The sequence below is a fragment of the Odocoileus virginianus genome, chromosome 11 (assembly GCF_023699985.2).
Source record: "Odocoileus virginianus isolate 20LAN1187 ecotype Illinois chromosome 11, Ovbor_1.2, whole genome shotgun sequence".
In the NCBI taxonomy this organism is placed as follows: Eukaryota; Metazoa; Chordata; class Mammalia; order Artiodactyla; family Cervidae; genus Odocoileus; species Odocoileus virginianus.
Genome location: NC_069684.1, coordinates 68,853,905 through 68,874,039, shown reverse-complemented (window position 1 = coordinate 68,874,039; position 20,135 = coordinate 68,853,905). Strand labels below are relative to the sequence as shown.

At 38.0% G+C, this 20,135-nt stretch overlaps 1 pseudogene; it reads right to left on the bottom strand.

The window, feature by feature from the left end:
• Positions 1-340: 340 nt before the first annotated feature.
• On the bottom strand, positions 341-1,897 carry LOC110135993 (CCHC-type zinc finger nucleic acid binding protein pseudogene; annotated as a pseudogene).
• Positions 1,898-20,135: the final 18,238 nt, after the last annotated feature.

Genomic DNA, 20,135 nt, shown 5'->3' with positions numbered 1-20,135 from the left:
AACACATTAAACTAACCTAAATGCATTGCATGGTTCAAATTATGGTTTGGAAATAACCTACTGGAAGGAAAGAGCCTTATTAAAAATGACTAGAGAGAGTTCCCTAAGAAACATAAAATACCCATGCATAATTAGAAGAAATACCTCCATACATTGGAATTTTATTCAGTCATAACAGGATATCATGAAGAAACGCTTAGTAATATTAAGATGACTATTATATAAAAATAGTATATCTAGACCTATTTTCATATTTTCATCTCTACAGTTTTGTAACTTTTTCTATATCCAACCCTGGCAAATGGCTTTAAGCCTCCTTGATGAAGGGTAGTGAGGAAACTTTTTTTTTTTTCCCCTTCCTCCTCCAGCTTTATTGGATAGTTTAAAATTACATTTCTATTTTCTAGGACTTCAGTTGCTTTTTCCATCTGACTTTTAAAAACTGATTACAACAAATGAAACACAGTTGTCTAAGTGATATAGAATACTAAAATAACATCTTGATTTCTGTGAAAATGCATTTCTCTGCAATTCCTGAATAGCTCCAAATTATGCTAACTCTGAGCATAGATGTTTTACTCTGGGTTTTAGATTTAGTCTTTGAAAACGTGTGTTCTACACCATTGCCATCACCGTCTACTTACCCAGCGTCGACGCTGTGGGGAGGCTGCTCCTGCTCAGGCTTTTATCCCGTGTTCTCGCACAGCCACCAACACGCATGCTTGTCTTTTTATTTTGTTTACTCCCACTCAACTGTATGTTCTATGTAGGGCCTGATACAGGTGTTACTTGATGTTATTTAATAGCTACTGAGCTCAGACAATCCAAGGCAGTCATTATGCTAAAATTAAAGTTATTTATGGAAGCTCACAGACACTTCCAGGATTGGTTTTACCTCCTACATGGGGACATATTCGAGAAACCCAGAACGGGCTTCCTGGTCTGACCCAACTCTTCCCATTCATCAATCCCTATTCACCAGTGGCGCGGAGAGGGGGTTCTTTAACAAAGCATTATACATTAGCACCTCTACCAAACTAAACATAAACTTTTTTTTGTAGTTAAATGCAGAAAGTCGATTTTTTTTTCCACCCCTTTCCTCCTTTTACACGGCAAGTAAAGCTCACTGGCCTGGGAGTAGCCTCTATCTGCCAACCTTTGGCCAGTGAAGAGGATTCAGAGAAAATAATACAACCATCAATCAGAAAAGGAGGGGCGACAAAGGAAAGTAATTCAGCTGTGGCCTCGATCGTGCATTCCCGTGCCAGGTGCCCCGACTCGCCACAGCGGTAACGGTTGACTTCACTCGTCTTGCTGCAGCTGACGGCTACGTGACCAGTCTCGCCACCCCGGGAGCACTTCACTTTGGTGCCATCTTTCTGGATGTGCCCGAACTCGCCGCAGGACTAGCACTTCTGCTCGTCCGCGTGGTCGCAGTCGCGGGCCAGGTGGCCGGGCTTGCCGCAGTTGAAGCAGCACTGCTCCCGCTCCCGCTTGGGCTCCTTGCAGTCCTTGGCGATGTGGCCGCCTCGGCCGCAGTTATAGCAGCCATCCTCCTGAAGGTCACAGTCCTTGGCAAGGTGACCAGACTCACCACAGCGGTGACAGATGTCTGGAAGAGACGAGGAAACAAACTGGAAACCTCTATCCGAGGTAAAACCACCTCTGCCACGGCTTCTCATCCCAGGCCCGCGGCCCCCGCCAGCGGGGCACGCCCGGGCCCAGTGGCCAGACCGTCCACACTTGAAGCACTCATTGCTGCTCATGGCTGCAGTCAGATCTTCCGCGTCGCAGGGGCCCGCAGCGGCCGAGACTCAGGCGCAGACCGGGAGGACGGCTCGCGAAGCCGCGGCTGTTTATCTTCAGGGTCCCTGCCTGCGCCCACGCGGGTCTGCACACGGCCCCGCACACGCCGCTGCGCACGGCTCGCCGCCGCCGGTAGTGACGAAACTTACATTTTGGCTGTGTAGCACATACTTCCTCAAGAAGAGCTAGTCAGTCTCCCATTTATTGAAGCTGCTCTAGATCTCTCCATTGGTTCTCAAGTCATAGAAGTGTTTGATAAATAACGACCACTTTCTTTTGTGCTGATTCAATCAGACTTCTGTTCACTACATTTAGATCTTCTCTAAAGCTCCAGTACTTTGACCACCTGATACAAAGAGCTGACACATTGGAAAAGACCCTGATTCTGGGGAAGATTGAGGGCAGGAGGAGAAGGGGGCGACAGAAGATGAGGTGGTTGGATGGCATCACTTCCTTAATGGCCATAAGTTAGAGCAAACGTCAAGAAATAGTAGAGAACAGGGAAGCCTGGCATGCTGTAGTCCATGGGCTACCAAGACTCAGACAGGACTTATTGACTGAACAACAGCGCAATCTTCTCTGCTTATGCGAATCAAATAACACTTTAGACTGCTGCACATCTGCTTCAGTTTTAGAGATTCCATGGTCAATTAGCCAATGCAAAGATCTTTGCAGAAAAATCATTCTGATTTCTGTTTCAATTGTCTCTGGTAGCTAAGTGCTACTACTTGGCCTCTGTGATCCCGAAGTCCATTTATCTCCATTCAGAGAACCTCATTTAATAGCTACCATTCCCACTGTCATTCCTGTCCTACAGAGAATAGCCAGCACAGAGTTCCTCAAGAATGCTGAAACTTCTACATAAATGTGTTTCCCAAAGCCTTGGATAAAAGGTCTCACTTTCAACCTATGTGCACCATGGAGATAGGGAGTAGATAGACAGATCTCCATGGGGTCGCAAAGAGTCGGGCACGACTGAGCAACTGAGTGCACACACGCAAGTGATAAATCCACTCAGGCATTCCTAAGTCCCCACGCTGCAGGATGTCTTCCTCTGCAGTACAATGATAAAGTCCCGGCATTTCAGTTTCATTCTGTTAGGCCACATTCAAGCTAACATAGTAAATTCGGAATCTCAATTCTTTTGGTGTATTTTGTTCTTCTCACAAGTCATAAGCGTTATTTCCCCTACTCTCCCTGGTCCTACCAGTGCTCAAGTCTGGTTAAAGGACTAGAAACAGGGCAAGGAGGTAGTAGGTTCTGAGGAAAATTAGCAGTCCTTGCAATTTGGGTTGCCAGAGTTAGTACATAAAAATACAAGATGCCCAGTTAAATTTGAATTCAGAGAAGCAACAGATATTTCTATAGCATAAATATGTGCCATGCAATATTTGGGATATACTTTATACTTAGAAAATTTTCATTATTTTTTCTGAAATTCAGATTTAACTGAGCATTCTGATTCCATGGCAATACTTTTCAGGAAAGAGGAAGCGTCTCTCCTTAGACCAAGGAGGCATGGCTGATCCTTGTAGCAAAGGAGGCTCAGTACAATTTCCAGGTTCAAGGTGTTCAGTTTAATTAGAATTTTTCCATATATCTCCATCTCAATTTTCAGTCAGCCCTTCTTCTTCTAATCAATGACCAAACTTTAGTGTAACACACTCTGTGAAGTTGTGAATTCAATTTGTGTTGCAATTCACTCCCAGTATTATGTAGTGTATTTGGTTTTCAAAAATCTTGGTCCTGTGGCTACAGGATACAAGTGTTTCTTTTAGGGTAGATAGAGAAGATTTCCTATCCAAACCTTGAGAGTAATTGAAAGCTTTATAACTCACCATTTTCTTTCTCTTAAGTTCTCTGGTGCACTTAGAAGGAAGCAACCAATCCCATTATATGCCTTCCCTCAAATGTTCTAGGACAACAGCCACTTGGTCACCCCAAATCTTGATTCTATTGATTATAGGTGTCAGTGGTTGTTGACTGAAATGATTTCCCCCTACACTCCTTAAACTACCTGTGTGCCTTTTTCTCGGGCAGCTTTAATTCCTTTAAATCTAATCGTATCAAAGAACCAATCCCAGACTCTGCTGTTACTCTGGGATAAATTTTGGTTGAAATATGAAAGCAGAACTATTATCCTTATTATGTAATAAGAGATTTATTATGGAATTAAACTTTATGCAGTTGCATGAAGAGTTGGTCTAAAAAGATTAGAGAAGTCACTAACCAGCTGTCTTGGAGTTGAAGCTTTTAGCAAACTAAGCACATCTGACAGCTGGGATAGACCTTTGAAGAGGGCTGGTGTAGAAATCTATGAAAGTTTTTTGTTTTTCTTGATTATTGCTTCTGTAAGCTCACAGTGAAACAACTGAGAGTGGGATGGAATCACTGTAGGTAAGCAGGACAGCAGTTGAAGTGAACTGGGTGTAGAAATAAGGAGACCAAGAACAAATGGGAACCTGACCATTTGTTCTGTTCATTTATCCCCTTGCCTCATCTGACCAAGAATGACCTTCAGAGTGGAATGACTGTTGCTTCATTTCTGCCTCAGAATTTCAGGCTGACTTCTCAAGCTCTAACCCTAGAGCTTCCAGAGCTTCTAGAACCTTCTAGGCAAAGTAAGTTTGGGAAAACCAGCTCCAGTTTGGCCTGAATGACGTTGCAGAAAAACACTAGATAACTGTATGTTTCTTATTTCCCTTCCTCCTCTTACTCCTACGTCTTTCTTCTCTTTCTCTGTCCCTTCCTTTCTTGCTCTTTCTTTCTGTTTTGCTGGTGCTTTCCTTTCTTTCTTTGTTTTTTAAATTTTTTTGCCATGCCACATGGCTTCCAGGATCTTAGTTCTTCAACCAGGGATTGGACCTGGTCTCATGTCAGTGAAAGCACTTAGCCCTAACCACTGGATGTCAGGGAACTTCCCTCCTTTCTTTCTTTCTTCCTTTTCTCTCTCTCTTTCTTCTGTTAGGTTGTTAGAATAGGAAACAGGAGTCCAAAATGGCGGTGGCTAAAAGACAAGGAAGGGAAAAGCCCGCGAAAAATAGAACAAAGGAAGGTCAAAGGAAGGTCCGAGGGCCAGAGTGAAGACCTCGGGTAGAGCAAACGGCACTCCTGGCTAGCCCAATTTGCATAGGGCAGGCTGGGGGGAGGAAAAACATATAAAAGGAGGAGCCAAAGCAGTCTCTCTTTCTCTCTCCCCCTCTCTCCCACATGCGTGTGCTCTTTCTCTCTCCCCCCCTTCCTCACCCCCCTGCCCCCGTCTCTCTCTCTCTCCCCTCCTGCGCGCTGGCACGCTCCTTCACTCTCTTCTCTTCATGTCTTCGGGTCGGCATGCCCTCACGCTTCGAGAATGGATTCTCCTGCTATCTTCTAAATAAAATAGAGCTGTAACACTGATTTGTCTAAGAGCTACAACATGGTTTGTTCAAGACCCGAGAGCTGTGACGCGCCGAGGACTCTAATGTCCGTTGCTCCAAATCTTTGTTGTGATGAGACAGAACCAAGGAGCATGCACTCGCCTGACAGTTCCCTTCCCTTCCTTTTGTCCCTTCTTCCCCACCATTCTTTTTCTTTCTCTCTGTCTCCTTCCTCTCTCTCTTCCTTTCTTTCTCTCTTTTACTAGGTAGGACTACTAGTATGTCTCACACTGATGGAATCCTTGTCTTGTTCCTCATCTCAAAGGGAAAAATTCAATCAAATAATTCATTATTAATCTGATATTTGTTGTAGACTGTTTGTAAATAGCCATTTTCAGATTAAGAAAGTTCCTTTATATTTTACATTTTTCATTGCTAAGAATTTTTGAAAAAAGTGATTCAAATTCCAATTTTACATTCTTGAAATAAATCAACTTGGTCATAAAATTTTATAATTTTTACTTGTTGTTTAATATGTTTTTGTAACACATTTTATATATATTTGAGGTACAATTCACATTAAAAAAGCCTTTTAAAGTATAGATTTCAATGATTTTCAGTAAAATCACATTTGTGTAACCAGCAACATTAATTTTAGAACACTTTTATTACTCTATCCTTAATATCTTTTAGAGAGATTAGACTGTAATTTTCTTTCTTGTAATTTTTTATATCATATTTCAGTATTAAACTTATGATAATCTCATAAAACCATCTGGTAATGTCCCATGTATTTGTTTTCCTGTAGAATTTAGGTGAGATTGGCATTACTTCTCTTTTAGATGTTTGAAAGAATTAACCAGTGAAGCCATGTGGCCTGGAATTTACTTTGTTATATGATCCCCCCCCCCCCCATTTTTTTTACACTATGTAGACTTTTTATTGAAGTTTAACACATATAAAGTAGGGCATACAATATTTTTTTTCTCTTTTATTTATTTATATTGCTTGGAGGCTAATTACTTTACAATATTGTAGTGGTTTTTGCCATACATTGATATGAATCAGCCATGGATTTACATGTGTTCCCCATCCAGAACCCCCCTCCCACCTCCCTCCCCATCTCATCCCTCTGGGTCATCCTAGTTCATCAGCCCTGAGCACTTGTCTCATGCATCCAACCTGGATTGGCAATCTGTTTCACAATTGATAATATACATGTTTCAATGCTGTTCTCTCAGATCATCCCACCCTCGCCTCCTCCCACAGAGTCCAAAAGTTTGTTCTATACATCTGTGTCTCTTTTTCTGTCTTGCATATAGGGTTATCATTACCATCTTTCTAAATTCCATATATATGCGTTAGTATACTGTACTGTGTTGGATGGCATCACCGACTCAATGGACATGGGTTTGAGTAAATTCTGGGAGTTGGTGATGGACAGGGAGACCTGGCGTGCTGTGATTCATAGGGTCACAAAGAGTCAGACACGACTGAGTGACTGAACTGAACTGAACTGGTACTGTATTGGTGGTTTTCTTTCTGGTTTACTTCACTCTGTATAATAGGTTCCAGTTTCATCCACCTCATTAGAACTGATTCAAATGTATTCTTTTTAATGGCTGAGTAATATTACATTGTGTATATGTACCACAGCTTTCTTATCCATTCTTCTGCTGTTGGACATCTAGGTTGCTTCCATGTCCTGACTATTATAAACAGTGCTGCGATGAACGTTGGGGTGCATGTGTCTCTTTCAGTTCTGGTTTCCTTGGTCTGTGTGCCCAGGAGTGGGATTGCTGGGTCATATGGCAGTTCTATTTCTAGTTTTTTTTAAGGAATCTCCACACTGTTCTCCATAGTGGCTGTACTAGTTTGCATTCCCACCAACAGTGTAACCAGTGACACGGTGACACACCCATGTAAATAGCATTCAGATAAGATATAGAACATTATCAACAGCTCAGGCTCCCCCTATTGCCTTTTCTCAGTTATTATCTTCCCAAAGTAGCTATTATTCTGACTTTTATCACCAAAGGTTAGCTTTGCCTCCTCTTAAGTTTTATGTAAAAGGGATCAAAAAATGTTTATTCTTGTGTCCAGCTTCTAATCAGTGTTACACTTAGGAGACTCATCTGTGTTGTTGCATATAAGATTAATTGTATCTTTTCTATTACTGTATATTTCATTGTAAGAATTTAATTAATTTGTAAATTTAACTGTTTAAATATCAGCAGATTTCTTGCATACGTATGGAAATCTATATAAATTTGCAGATCTTTGTATATGTCCAAATCTATACATGCAAATCTGTACAAATTTTTTTAATATTTCTATATGTAGAATTGCTGTATATAAACCTATTCAGTTTTAGTAGATACTGTCAAAAGATTTTATCAAATGGTTATACAAATTTACACTTCTATCAGAAGCATAAGAAATGTCCAGCTGCTCCACATCCTTGGAAACTATCATGAATATGTGTTCTAATTTATCACTCTGCATCTATTGAGATAATCATATCTATTTCTCCTTTATTGATATTTTGTATTGTACTGATTGATCATTAGAAAGCTAAAATAGAGTTACTAGAATAAATCCATCTTTCTAATAATGTGTTATAAGTGAATATGTTGTGTATGGTGTATTTGTGTGGTTGCTAATATTTTTACTGCAATATTATAACATTGGATTGATATTTTAAAATTTGTCAATAAAAATTCTATTTTGACCATTATACTATCCTTTATAAATACTGCTACATTCAATTTATTAATATTATGTTTAAAAAATTTGCATTTATGTTCTCAAGAGGTGTTGAACTCTAATTTTTTTTTTTCTTTTAATGCCATTGTCAGTTTGGGGTATCAAGATTATGCTTGTCTTAGAAAATGTTTTGGAAAGTATTCATTCTTTTCTATTCTCTGGAATTATTTATGTAACATTAATATTATTTTTCTTTATATCCTTGGAATAATTCAGCAGTAAAGCAATCTGGATGGGAGTTTTTGTTGTTAGGCTATTAATTGCTGATTTAACTTCTTTACTGGCTATGATCTTTTAAGATTTTTAATATCTTATTTAACAAGTTATGACAGGCTATATTTTTCAATGAATGTATTCATTTATATTTGCTAAGCTATTGGTATAATATTGTTTATTATAGCCACTTATTATGCTTTAATATCTATGAGATATGTAGTGATATCCCTATTTTAATTCTTGCTAATGATAACATTTAATGTTTACTTTTTCATGATTATTTCTACTGAGTTTATTAATTTTACTAAGATTTATTGAAAAATAATGTAATTTTCTATAGTGCATAATTTTTTTTTATTTTATTGACTTATGACTTATTACTTCCTTTCTGATACTTTCTTTGAGCTTAATTTGGTATTCTCTGTTCATTAATTCTTGATATACAAGCTTAGATACATTTCTTTTTTACTTTCTTTTTACAAAAGTTACATTTAAATATATAAATTTTTCTCAAAAAGTTCTGTATTTTCTTCCCACAATCTTTATATTTTCCTTATTACTGTATGAAAAAATTGCCTAATTTCCCTTTTGACCTCTTCTTCTATCAATAGTTTATTTAGAGTGTGTTACATAATTTTCTAATGCTTGGAGATTTTTTATTCATTGTTCATTTAATCCTTTGAAATTTATTGAGAAATGTTTTATAGCCCCAAATATTGATAGTTTCGGAAAAATGTTATGTATGCCCTAGAAAAGAAGATGTAGTTGTTTTCTGACAGTTTCTATAATTTTCTCTTAGGGAAATATTATTTACTATGTTTTTTTTTTCCTCCCTTTGTATTCTCAGTTATTGAGAGGAATGTGTAAAATATAGGTTACCTTCCTAGGACTGCCAAAACAAATTACCACAAATTTTGTTGTTATTGTTCAGTAGCTCAGTCAGGTCTGGCTTTTTCTGGCCCCATAGACAGCAGCACGCCAGGCCTCCCTGTCCATCATCAACTGCTGGAGTTTACTTAAACTCATGCCCATTGAGTCAGTGATGTCATCCAACCATGTCATCCTCGATCATCCCCTTCTCCTCTCGCTTTCAATCTTTCTTAGCATCAGGGTCTTTTCAAATGAGTCAGCTCTTTGCATTAGGTAGCCAAAGTATTGGAGCTTCAATATCAACATCAGTCCTTTCAATGAATATTCAAGACTGATTTCCTATAGGATGGACTGGCTTGCAGTCCAAGGGATTCTCAAGAGTCTTCTCCAACTCTGCAGTTCAAAAGCATTGATTTTTCAATGCTTCGCCTTCTTTATGGTCCAGTTCTCACATCCATACATGACTACATGAAAAATCATAGCTTTGACTCTATGGACTTTTGTCGGCAAAGTAATGTCACTGCTTTTTAATACACTATCTAGGGTTGTCATAGCTTTTCTTCCAAGGAGCATGCATCTTTTAATTTCATGGCTGCAGTCACTGTCAGAGATTTTGGAGTCCAAGAAAATAAAGTCTGTCACTATTTCCATTGTTTACCCATCTATTTGCCATGAAGTAATGGGAAGAGAGTAGGGGTAACCACTAGACCATTCAGGTTTGACCTAAATCAAATCCCTTATGGCTATACAGTGGAAGTGAGAAATAGATTTAAGGGACTAGATCTGATAGACAGAGAACCTGATGAGATATGGACAGAGGTTTGTGACATTGTACAGGAGACAGGGATCAAGACCATCCCCATGGAAAAGAAATGCAAAAAGGCAAAATGGTTGTCTGAGGAGGCCTTACAAATAGCTGTGAAATGAAGAGAAGAGAAAAGCAAAGGAGAAAAGGAAAGATATTTCCATTTGAATGCAGAGTTTCAAAGAATAGTCAGGAGAGATAAGAAAGCCTTCCTCAGTGATCAATGCAAAGAAATAGAGGAAAACAACAGAATGGGAAATAACTAGAGATCTCTTCAAGAAAATTAGAGATACCAAGGGAACATTTCATGCAAAAATGGGCTCAATAAAGGAAAGAAATGATATGGACCTAACAGAAGCAGAAGATATTAAGAAGAGGTGGCAAGAATACACAGAAGAACTGTACAAAACAGATCTTCATGACCCAGATGATCACAGTGGTGTGATCACTCATCTAGAGCCAGACATCCTGGAATATGAAGTCAAGTGGGCCTTAGAAAGCATCACAACGAACAAAGCTAGTGGAGGTGATGAAATTCCAGTTGAGCTATTTCAAATCCTGAAAGATGATGCTGTGAAAGTGCTGCACTCAATATGCCAGCAAATTTGGAAAACTCATCAGTGGCCACAGGACTGGAAAAGGTCCGTTTTCATCCCAATCCCCAAAAAAGGCAATACTAAAGGGTACTCAAACTACCACACAATTGCACTCATCTCACACACTAGTAAAGTAATGCTCAAAATTCTCCAAGCCAGGTTTCAGCAATACGTGAACCGAGAACTTCCAGGTGGTCAAGCTGGTTTTAGAAAAGGCAGAGGAACCAGAGATCAAATTGCCAATATCCAGTGGATCATTGAAAAATCAAGAGAGTTCTAGAAAAACATCTATTTCTGCTTTATTGACTATGCCAATGCCTTTGACTGTGTGGATCACAATAAACTGTGGAAAATTCTGAAAGAGATGGGAATACCAGACGAACTGACCTGCCTCTTGAAAAACCTGTATGCAGGTCAGGAAGCAACCGTTAGAACTGGACATGAAACAACAGACTGGTTTCCAATAGGAAAAGGAGTACATCAAGGCTGCATATTGTCACCCTGCTTATTTAACTTATATGCAGAGTACATCATAAGAAACGCTGGGCTGGAAGAAGCACAAGCTGGAATCAAGATTGCTGGGAGAAATATCAATAACCTCAGATGTGCAGGTGACACCACCCTTATGGCAGAAAGTGAAGAGGAACTAAAAAGCCTCTTGATGAAAGTGAAAGAGGAGAGTGAAAAGGTTGGCTTAAAGCTCAACATTCAGAAAACTAAGATCATGGCATCTGGTCCCATCACCTCATGGGAAATAGATGGGGAGACAGTGGAAACTGTGTCAGACTTTATTTTTTGGGGCTCTAAAATCACTGCAGATGGTAACTGCAGCCATGAAATTAAAAGATGCTTACTCCTTGGGAGGAAAGTTATGCCCAACCTAGATAGCATATTAAAAAGCAAAGACATTACTTTGCCAACAAAGGTCTGTCTGGTCAAGGCTATGGTTTTTCCAGTGATCATATATGGATGTGAGATTTGGACTGTGAAGAAAACTGAGCACCGAAAAATGGATTCTTTTGAACTATGATGTTTGAGAAGACTCTTGAGTGTCCCTTGGACTGCAAGGAGATCCAATCAGTCCATCCTAAAGAGATCAGTCCTGGGCATGACTGATGCTGAAGATGAAACTCCAATACTTTGGCCACCTCATGCTAAGAGTTGACTCATTGGAAAAGACCGTGATGCTGGGAGGGATTTGGGGCAGGAGGAGAAGGGGACGACAGAGGATGAAATGGCTGGATGGCATCACTGACTTGATGGGCATGAGTTTGAATAAACTCTGGGAGTTTTGATGGACAGGGAGGCCTGGCGTGCTGCGATTCATGGGGTCACAAAGAGTCAGACATGACTGAGTAACTGAACCGAACTGAACTGAATGGGACCAGATGCCATAGTCTTAGGTGTTTTTTTTTTTTTTTAATTAATTTTAATTGGGGGTTAGTTACTTTACAATATTGTGATAGTTTTTTACATACATCAGCATAAATCAGTCATGGGTGCACATGTATCCCCCATCCTGAACCTGCCTCCCACCTCCTCTGCACCCCATCCCTCTGGGTTGCCCTAGAGCACCAGCTTTGAGTGCCCTTTTCATGCATTGAACTTGCACTGGTCATCTATTTTACATAGGGTAATGTACACGTTTCAATGCTATCCCCTCCAATCATCCCACCCTCACCTTCTCTCACATAGTCCACAAGTCTGTTCTTTACATCTTTGTTTCTTTTGCTATATAGGGTCATCACTACTGTTATTCTAAATTCCATATATATGAGTTAATATACTGTATTGGTGTTTCTCTTTCTGACTTACTTAACTTTGTATAATAGGCTCCAGTTTCATCCACCTTATTAGAACTGACTCAAATGCATTCTTTTTTGTAGTTGAGTGATATTCCATTATGTATATGTACCACAACTTCCTTATCTATTCATCTGCCAATGAACATCTAGGTTGCTTCCATGCCATAGCTATTGCAAATAGTGCTGTAATGAACATTGGAGTGCATGTGTCTCTTTCAATTCTGGCTTCCTCAGTGTTTATGCCCAACAGTGGGATTGCTGTGTTGTATGACAGTTCTATCTCCAGTTTTTAAAGGAATCTCCACACTGTTCTCCATAGTGTATGGACTAGTTTGCATTCCCAAAAATAGTGTAAAAGAGTCTCCTTGCCACACAGCATCTCCAGGATTTATTGTTTATAGATTTTTTTTTGATGGCAACCATTCTGACCAGTGTGAGATGGTACTTCATTTTGGTTTTGATTTTCATTTCTCCAATAATGAGTGATGCTAGTATCTTTTCATGTGTTTATTATGCATCTGTATCTCTTCTTTGAGGAAGTGTCTGTTTAGTTCCTTGACCCACTTTTTATTAGGGTCATTCATTTTTCTGATATTGAGCTGCTTGTATATTTTGGAGATTAATTCTTTGTCAGTTGTTTCATTTGCTATTATTTTCTCCCATTCTGAAGGCTGTCTTTTCACCTTTCTTAAAGTTTCCTTCATTGTTCAAAAGCTTTTTAGTTTAATTATGCCCCATTTGTTTATTTTGGTTTTTATTTCTGTTATTCTGAGTGGTGGGTCATAGAGGATCTTGATGAGATTTATGTCAGGGAGTGTTCTGTCTATGTTTTCCTCTAAGAATTTTATAGTTTCTGGCCTTACATTTAGATCTTTAACCCATTTTGAGTTTATTTTTGTGTATGGTGTTAAAGAGTGTTCTAGTTTCTTTCTTCTCAGGTGGTTGACCACTTTTCCCAGCACCACTTGTTAAAGAGATTGTCTTTTTGCCATTGTGTATTTTTGCCTCCTTTGTCAAAGACAAGGTGCCCTTAGGTGCATGGATTTATCTCTGGGCTTTCTCTTATGTTCCATTGATCTAAATTTCTGGCTTTGTGCCAGTACCATACTGTCTTGATGACTATAGCTTTGTAGTATGATCTGAAGTCAGAAAGGCTGATTCCTCAAGTTCTGTTCTTCTTTCTCAAGATTGCTTTGACTATTCGAGGTTTCTGTGTTTCCATACAAACTGAAATAATTTGTCCTAGTTCTGTGAAAAATATCATTGTTAGCTTGGTAAGGATTGTGTTTACTCTATAGATTGCATTGTATAGAATAGTCATTTTTCACTATATTGGTACTTCCAATCCATGAACATGGTATATTTCTAAATCTATCTGTGTCATCTTTGATTTCTTTTATCAGTGTTTTATACTTTTCTGTGTACTATTTTATATCCTGCAATGTTACTGTATTCATTGATTATCTCAAGTAGTTTTCACTACCAAAGATACTTGGTATCTTTAGGATTTTCTATGTAGGGGATCATGTCAAATGGTGAGAGTTTTTCTTCTTTTCAAACTTGGATTCTTTTTATTTCTTTTTTCTTCTCTGATTGCTGTGGTTAGAAATTCCAAAACTATGTTGAAGAGTAGTGATGAGACTGGGCATCCATGTCTTGTTCCTGATTTTAGAGGAAATACGTTCAGTTTGTTGCCACAGAGGGTAATGTTTGCTGTGGGTTTGTCACACATGGCTTTTATTATGCTGAGGTATGTTCCTTAAAATTGCCAACATCCGTTGGATAAATGAAAAAGCAAGAGAGTTCCAGAAAAACATCTTTTCTGTTTTATTGACTATGCCAAAGCCTTTGACTGTGTGGATCACAACAAACTGGAAAATTCTTCAAGAGATGGGAATACCAGACTACCTGACCCACCTCTTGAAAAATCCGTATGCAGGTCAGGAAGCTACAGTTAGAACTAGACATGGAACAACAGATTGGTTCGAAATTGGGGAAGGAGTATATCAAGGCTGTATATTGTCACCCTGCTTATTTAACTTATATGCAGAGTTTATCATGAGAAATGCTGGGTTGGGTGAAGCGCAAGCTGGAGTCAAGATTGCAGGGAGAAATATCAATAACCTCAGATATGGAGATGACACCACCCTTATGGCAGAAAGGGAGGAAGAACTAAATAGTCTCTTGATGAAAGTGAAAGAGGAGAGTGAAAATGTTGGCTTAAAACTCAATATTCAGAAAAGTAAGATCATTAAGAAAATTAAGAGGGTGAAAAGCCCAGTAGATATCAATTAGGTCTAACTGGTCCATTGTATCATTTAAAGCTTGTGTTTCCTTGCTAATTTTCTGTTTGGTTGATCTATCCATAGGTGTGAGTAGGTTGTTAAAGTCTCCCACTATTATTGTGTTACTGTAATTTTCCCTTTCACACTTGTTAGCATTTGCCTTACATATTGTGGTGCTCCTATGTTGGGTGCATATATCTTTATAATTGTTACATCTTCTTCTTGAATTGATCCTTTGATCATCATGTAGTCTTTCTTTGTCTCGTTGGTCTTTATTTCAAAGTCTATTTTATCTGATATGAGTATTGCCACTCCTGCATTCTTTTGGTTTCGTTTGCATGAAATATCTTTTTCCAGCCCCTCACTTTCAGTCTGTATGTGTCCCTAGGTTTGAGGTGGGTCTCTTGTAGACAGCATATATAGGGGTCTTGTTTTTGTATGCATTCAGCCAGTCTTTGCATTTTGGTTGGAGCATTTAACCCATTTACTTTTAAGGTAATTATTGTTAAGTATAATCCCATTACCATTTACTTTGTTGTTTTGGGTTTGTTTTTATAAACCTTTACTCTTTCCTGTCTAGAGAAGATCCTTTAGCATCTGTTGAAGAGCTGGTTGGTGGTGCTGAATTCTCTCAACTTTTACTTGTCTGTAAAGCTTTTGATTTCTCCTTCATATCTGAATGAAATCCTTGCTGAGTAGGGTAATCTTGGTAGTAGATTTTTCCTTTTCATCACTTTGAGTATGTCCTGTCTTTCCCTTCTGGCCTACGGAGTTTATGACTTGAAAGATAAGCTGTTATCCTTATGGGGATCCACTTCTATGTTATTTGTTGCTTTTCCCTTGCTGCTTTTAATATTTGCTCCTTTTGCTTAATTTTTGTTAGTTTGGTTAATATGTGTCTCGGAGTGTTTTGTCTTTGATTTATCTGTTTGAGACTCTCTGGGTTTCTTGGATTTGGTTGGCTATTTCCTTCTCCATTTTAGGGAAGTTTTAAACTGTTATCTCCTCACATATGTTTTCATGCCCTTCCTTTTTGTCTTCTTCCAGGACACCTATGATTCAAATGTTGGGGCATTTAATATTGTCCCAGAGGTCTCTGAGGTTGTCCTCATTTCTTTCAATTCTTTCTTTCTTTTTTCCTCTCTGATTCACTTATTTCTACCATTCTATCTTTCATATCACTTATCCTCTCTTCTGCCTCAGTTATTCTACTATTGGCTCCCTCCAGAGTGCTTTTAATCTCAGCGATTGCATTATTCATTATTGACTGAATCTTCTTAATTTCTTCTAGGTCCTTGTTAAATATTTTTTTCATCTCTCAATCCTTGTCTCTAGTCTGTTTATCTGTAACTCCATTTTGTTTTTAAGATTTTGGATCATCTTTACTATCATTATTCTGAATTCTTTTTCAGGTAAACTCCCTATCTCCTGCTCTTTGTTTTCGTTTGTTGGGTTTTTATCATGTTCCTTCACCTGCTGAATATTTCTCTGCCCTTTCACTTTGTTTAGATTGCTGTGTTTGCAATACCCTTTCTGCAGGCTGGGAGTTCATGGTTACTCTTAATTGTGGAGTCTGTTCCCTGTGGGTGTGGTTGGACCAGTAGTGTGTCAACACTTCCTGTTTGGAGGAGTTTGCATCTGTGCTCTGGTGGGTGGAGGTGGATCTCTTCTCTCTGGAGTGCAATGAAATGTACAATGGTGAGTTTTGGGGTGTCTATGCGTTTGACATGGCTTTGGGCAGCCTTTCTCTTAATGTTCAGGGTTGTGTTCCTGCTTTGCTGAAGAATTAGCATGGTGTGTCTTGCACTGGAACTTGTTGGCTCTTGGGTGGAGCTTGGTTTCAATGTAGGCATGGAGACTTTTGGGTGAGCTCTTGTCTGTTAATGTCCCCTGGAGTCAGGAGTTCTCTGAATTCCTAAAGTTCTGGAGTTAAGCCTCCTCTCTCTGTTTCAGTCTTTTTCTTACAGTAGCCTTAAAACCACTCCTTTTGAAGAGGTTGGGATGCCTTTCTGGGTGCCTGTTGTCCTCCACCATTGTTCAGAAGTTGTTTTGTGGAAGTTGCTCAACATTCAAATGATCTTTTGATTAATTTTTGGGGAGAAAGTGGTCTCCCCATCCTATTCCTCTGTCATCTTGAGATTGATCCCGATCTTAGTCTTTTGAATGTTTAGTTTTGTGCCAGCTTTTTCACTCTCCTCTTCACCTTTATCTACATATCTTTCATCTGCATATCTGAGGTTATTGATATTTTCTGCTGGCAATCTTGATTCCAGCTTGTGTTTCATCCAGCCTGGCATGTCACATGATGTACTCTGCATATAAGTTAAATAAACAGTGTGCCAGTATATAGCCTTGATGTACTACTTTCCCAATTTGGAAGCAGCCTGTTGTTCCATGTCCAATTCTAACTGTTGCTTCTTGACCTGCATACAGGTCTCTCAAGAGACAGGTAAAGTGGTCTGATATCCCCATCTCTTGAAGAATTTTCCAGTTTGTTGTGATCCACACAGTCAAAGCCTTTAGTGTAGTCTAATTTAGTAGCTCAAAATGAATTTTTTTCCCTCACAGTTCAGAAGACAGAAGTTTAAAATCAAGATGTCAGCAAGATTGATTCCTTTTCCTGGGAGAAAGAAAAATTGTCCTATCCTTCTTTCCTACCTGTGGTGGCTGATGCAATCCTTGGCATTCCTTCACTTACAGATGCATTTCTCCACTATTTGCCTCTATTGCACATGCTTTCCTCCATGTATGTCTACCCTTCTCTTCTCTTACAAGCTCTCTTTAGATTGAAGATCCACTCTGTTAATCCAAGTTGATCTCATTTCAAGATCCTTTGCTTAATTATGTCTTCAAAGATTCTTTTTCCAAACAGATTCTCATTCACAAGTTCCATGGATTAGAACATGAAATATCTTTTTAGGGAGTTGCCATTCAAACCACTACAATCATTGAATATGACTAGATTTGTCTACCTCTATTATTTTGCCTTCCTGCTGAATTTACTCTTTTATCATAATGAAATGCCCCTCTTTACCTTTCATAATATTTCTTCCTTAAAATATATTTTTATAATATTAATATAGAAACATTGACATTCTTTCTTTTCTGATTTTGCATTACACATGTTTCAAATCTTTTACTTTCATCCTTTCTTTGTCTTACATTTAAAATTTACCAGGGGATTTCCTGGAAGTTCGGTGTTTAGGACTGTTTACTCTCACTGCTGAGAGCCTGAGTTCAATCCCTGATCAGGGAACTAAGTAAGAGCTTGCAAGCTGCCCAGCATGAGCAAAAAATAAATTAAAATAAAATAAAATTTATCTCTTGTAGACATCATATTCTCAGATTTTGTTGTTTCATTCACTCTGAAAATCTTTGCCTTAAATTGAAATGCTTAGAATATTTCAAACTAATATAATTATTTATATAGTGAGGTTTAAGTCTAGCATCTTGTTATTTATTTTTTGTTTCCTAAGTTTTTCCTTTATTCTTCCTTTCTAACTTTTTAATAATTTTTATTACCCTATTTTTTCTCCTCAAGTAAATTTTATTTGTTATTTTATATTATTTGTATATTTTATTTATTATCCTAGAGACTGCAATATAGATCCTTGATTTATTATAATTGAATTTATCTTAATTATAACCTGTTATAGTTATATAATCTAATTTATTATAAATAATGATTTTACCACATCTCAAACAATGCAAGAACCCATAGCAGTTTTAACTCCATTTATGTCCTCCTGCCATTTCCTACTATTTTTTACATACATTCTGTATCTCACAAGACATTATAGTTGCTGCTTTTATAAAAGTGGTATTTATTTATATTTATTCACATGTTAACTCTGTTATACTTCTTCCATATTGCATTTCTATCAGTTCTATGTGAGACTATTTTCCTTCAGCCTAAAGAATAATTTTTAAGTATTTCTGTATTATAAGTCTTCTGGCAATACATGTTTTAAACATTTTTCTAAGTATGATTCCTTTGAAAGTTATCCTATCTGTTTTCTGACTACTTTTTAAATTGCTTCTGATTTTTTACAATATTAATAATGCATCTAGGTAGGGATTTCTTTGTATTTGTTTTTTAGGGTTTGTATTGTGTCTCAAATTTGTGGTTTGATGCCTTTCATTAGTTTTGGAAAAATCTCTATCATTACTTCTTCACATGTTGTTTATGCACTGTTATCTCTCTCCCTTCATTGTGGGATGCCTTATTTTTCTATCTTAAACATGTGCTTATCCTTATTTTTCTATTCTACAAGACTGTTACTCTCCTGTCTGTATTTATGTTTCTTTTGTTGTTCTGTGTTTTTGATATTGTCTTCTATCCTAATTTCCAATGGTTAAATTTTTAACTGTATCTAAACTGCCACTAATCTTATCCAAATTCAGAATTTCAGTAATTGCATTTTGTAATTGTAGGACTTTTATTAGGTTTTTTCAAAATTTGCCTTGTCACTTAAATTGTTTTTAATTTTTACCAAAAATTTCCATTTTGTGTATTTTATCCTTTATTAGTAATAGCAATATATACATATATATATATTTTAATCTGATAACAAAAATTTCAATATCTGGTGTCCTGATGGATCAGTTTCCATTGTCAGTGACTATGCTAGGTCTTGTTCTTATTATTTTACTCCTTCAAGTACCTGGTTACCTTTAATTGTGTATCAGGAATTATATTTGCAAGCTTTTCTGTAGAAATAAATTCAAGGTTTTGGATGACTAATTTTCTTCCTGAGAGGGATTTTATTGCTGCTATTGTTTTCTGCCAGGTACCTGGCAACCCTAGCAATCTGAGACTTTAATTCAATTTCAAAAACTAATTTTCTTGGGCCACCATTGCCTGAAGAATAATGCGAATAATCTTGAGTCACAGAGCCTGTTTTTTTGAAGTCTCAATACATATCAGGAGATATTAATAAAATTTCTAATTTCAAGGCCCTGGACTGCAATTTTTGTCCTTTGACTCAAAGTGAAAGTGAAAGTTGCTCAGTTGTGTCTGACTCTTTGGGATACAGTCCAGGGAATTCTCTGGGCCAGAATACTGGAGTGGGTAGCCTTTCCTTTCTCTATGAGATCGTCCCAACCCAGAGATTAAACCCAGGTCTCCCACATTGCAGGTGAATTCTTACTGGCTAAGCCACAAGGGAAGCCCACGAGTACTGGAGTGGGTAGCCTATCCCTTCTCCAGCAGATCTTCCCAACCCAGGAATGAAACTGGGGTCTCCTGAATTGCAGGTGGATTCTTTACCAACTGAGCTTTCAGGGAAGCCCTGATATCAGGAAAGCCTTTGAATCAATGAGCCTATCAAATGCCCCCTCCTGAATCAACTAATTTTCCCAAGGGAAAAGAAGCCCAAATGCTTGATTCTTTCCTGGATTTTCATCTTCTATGAGACAATAGTCCCTCATTTGTTAGCACCCTGATACATATTTTATATTTCTCAAGCATTTGTAGTTTTTCTCTGGGGGTAAGTGGGAAATGGGTGAAAAGATATTTGATGTCAATTATTGAAATTACCAGAAGCAGAAGCTTCCTTAAGAATTTTCATTTTTAATTTTGTTTTAGAAATTTGGCTGGTGTTACTTATTCCAGTTATATAGTGTTAGAA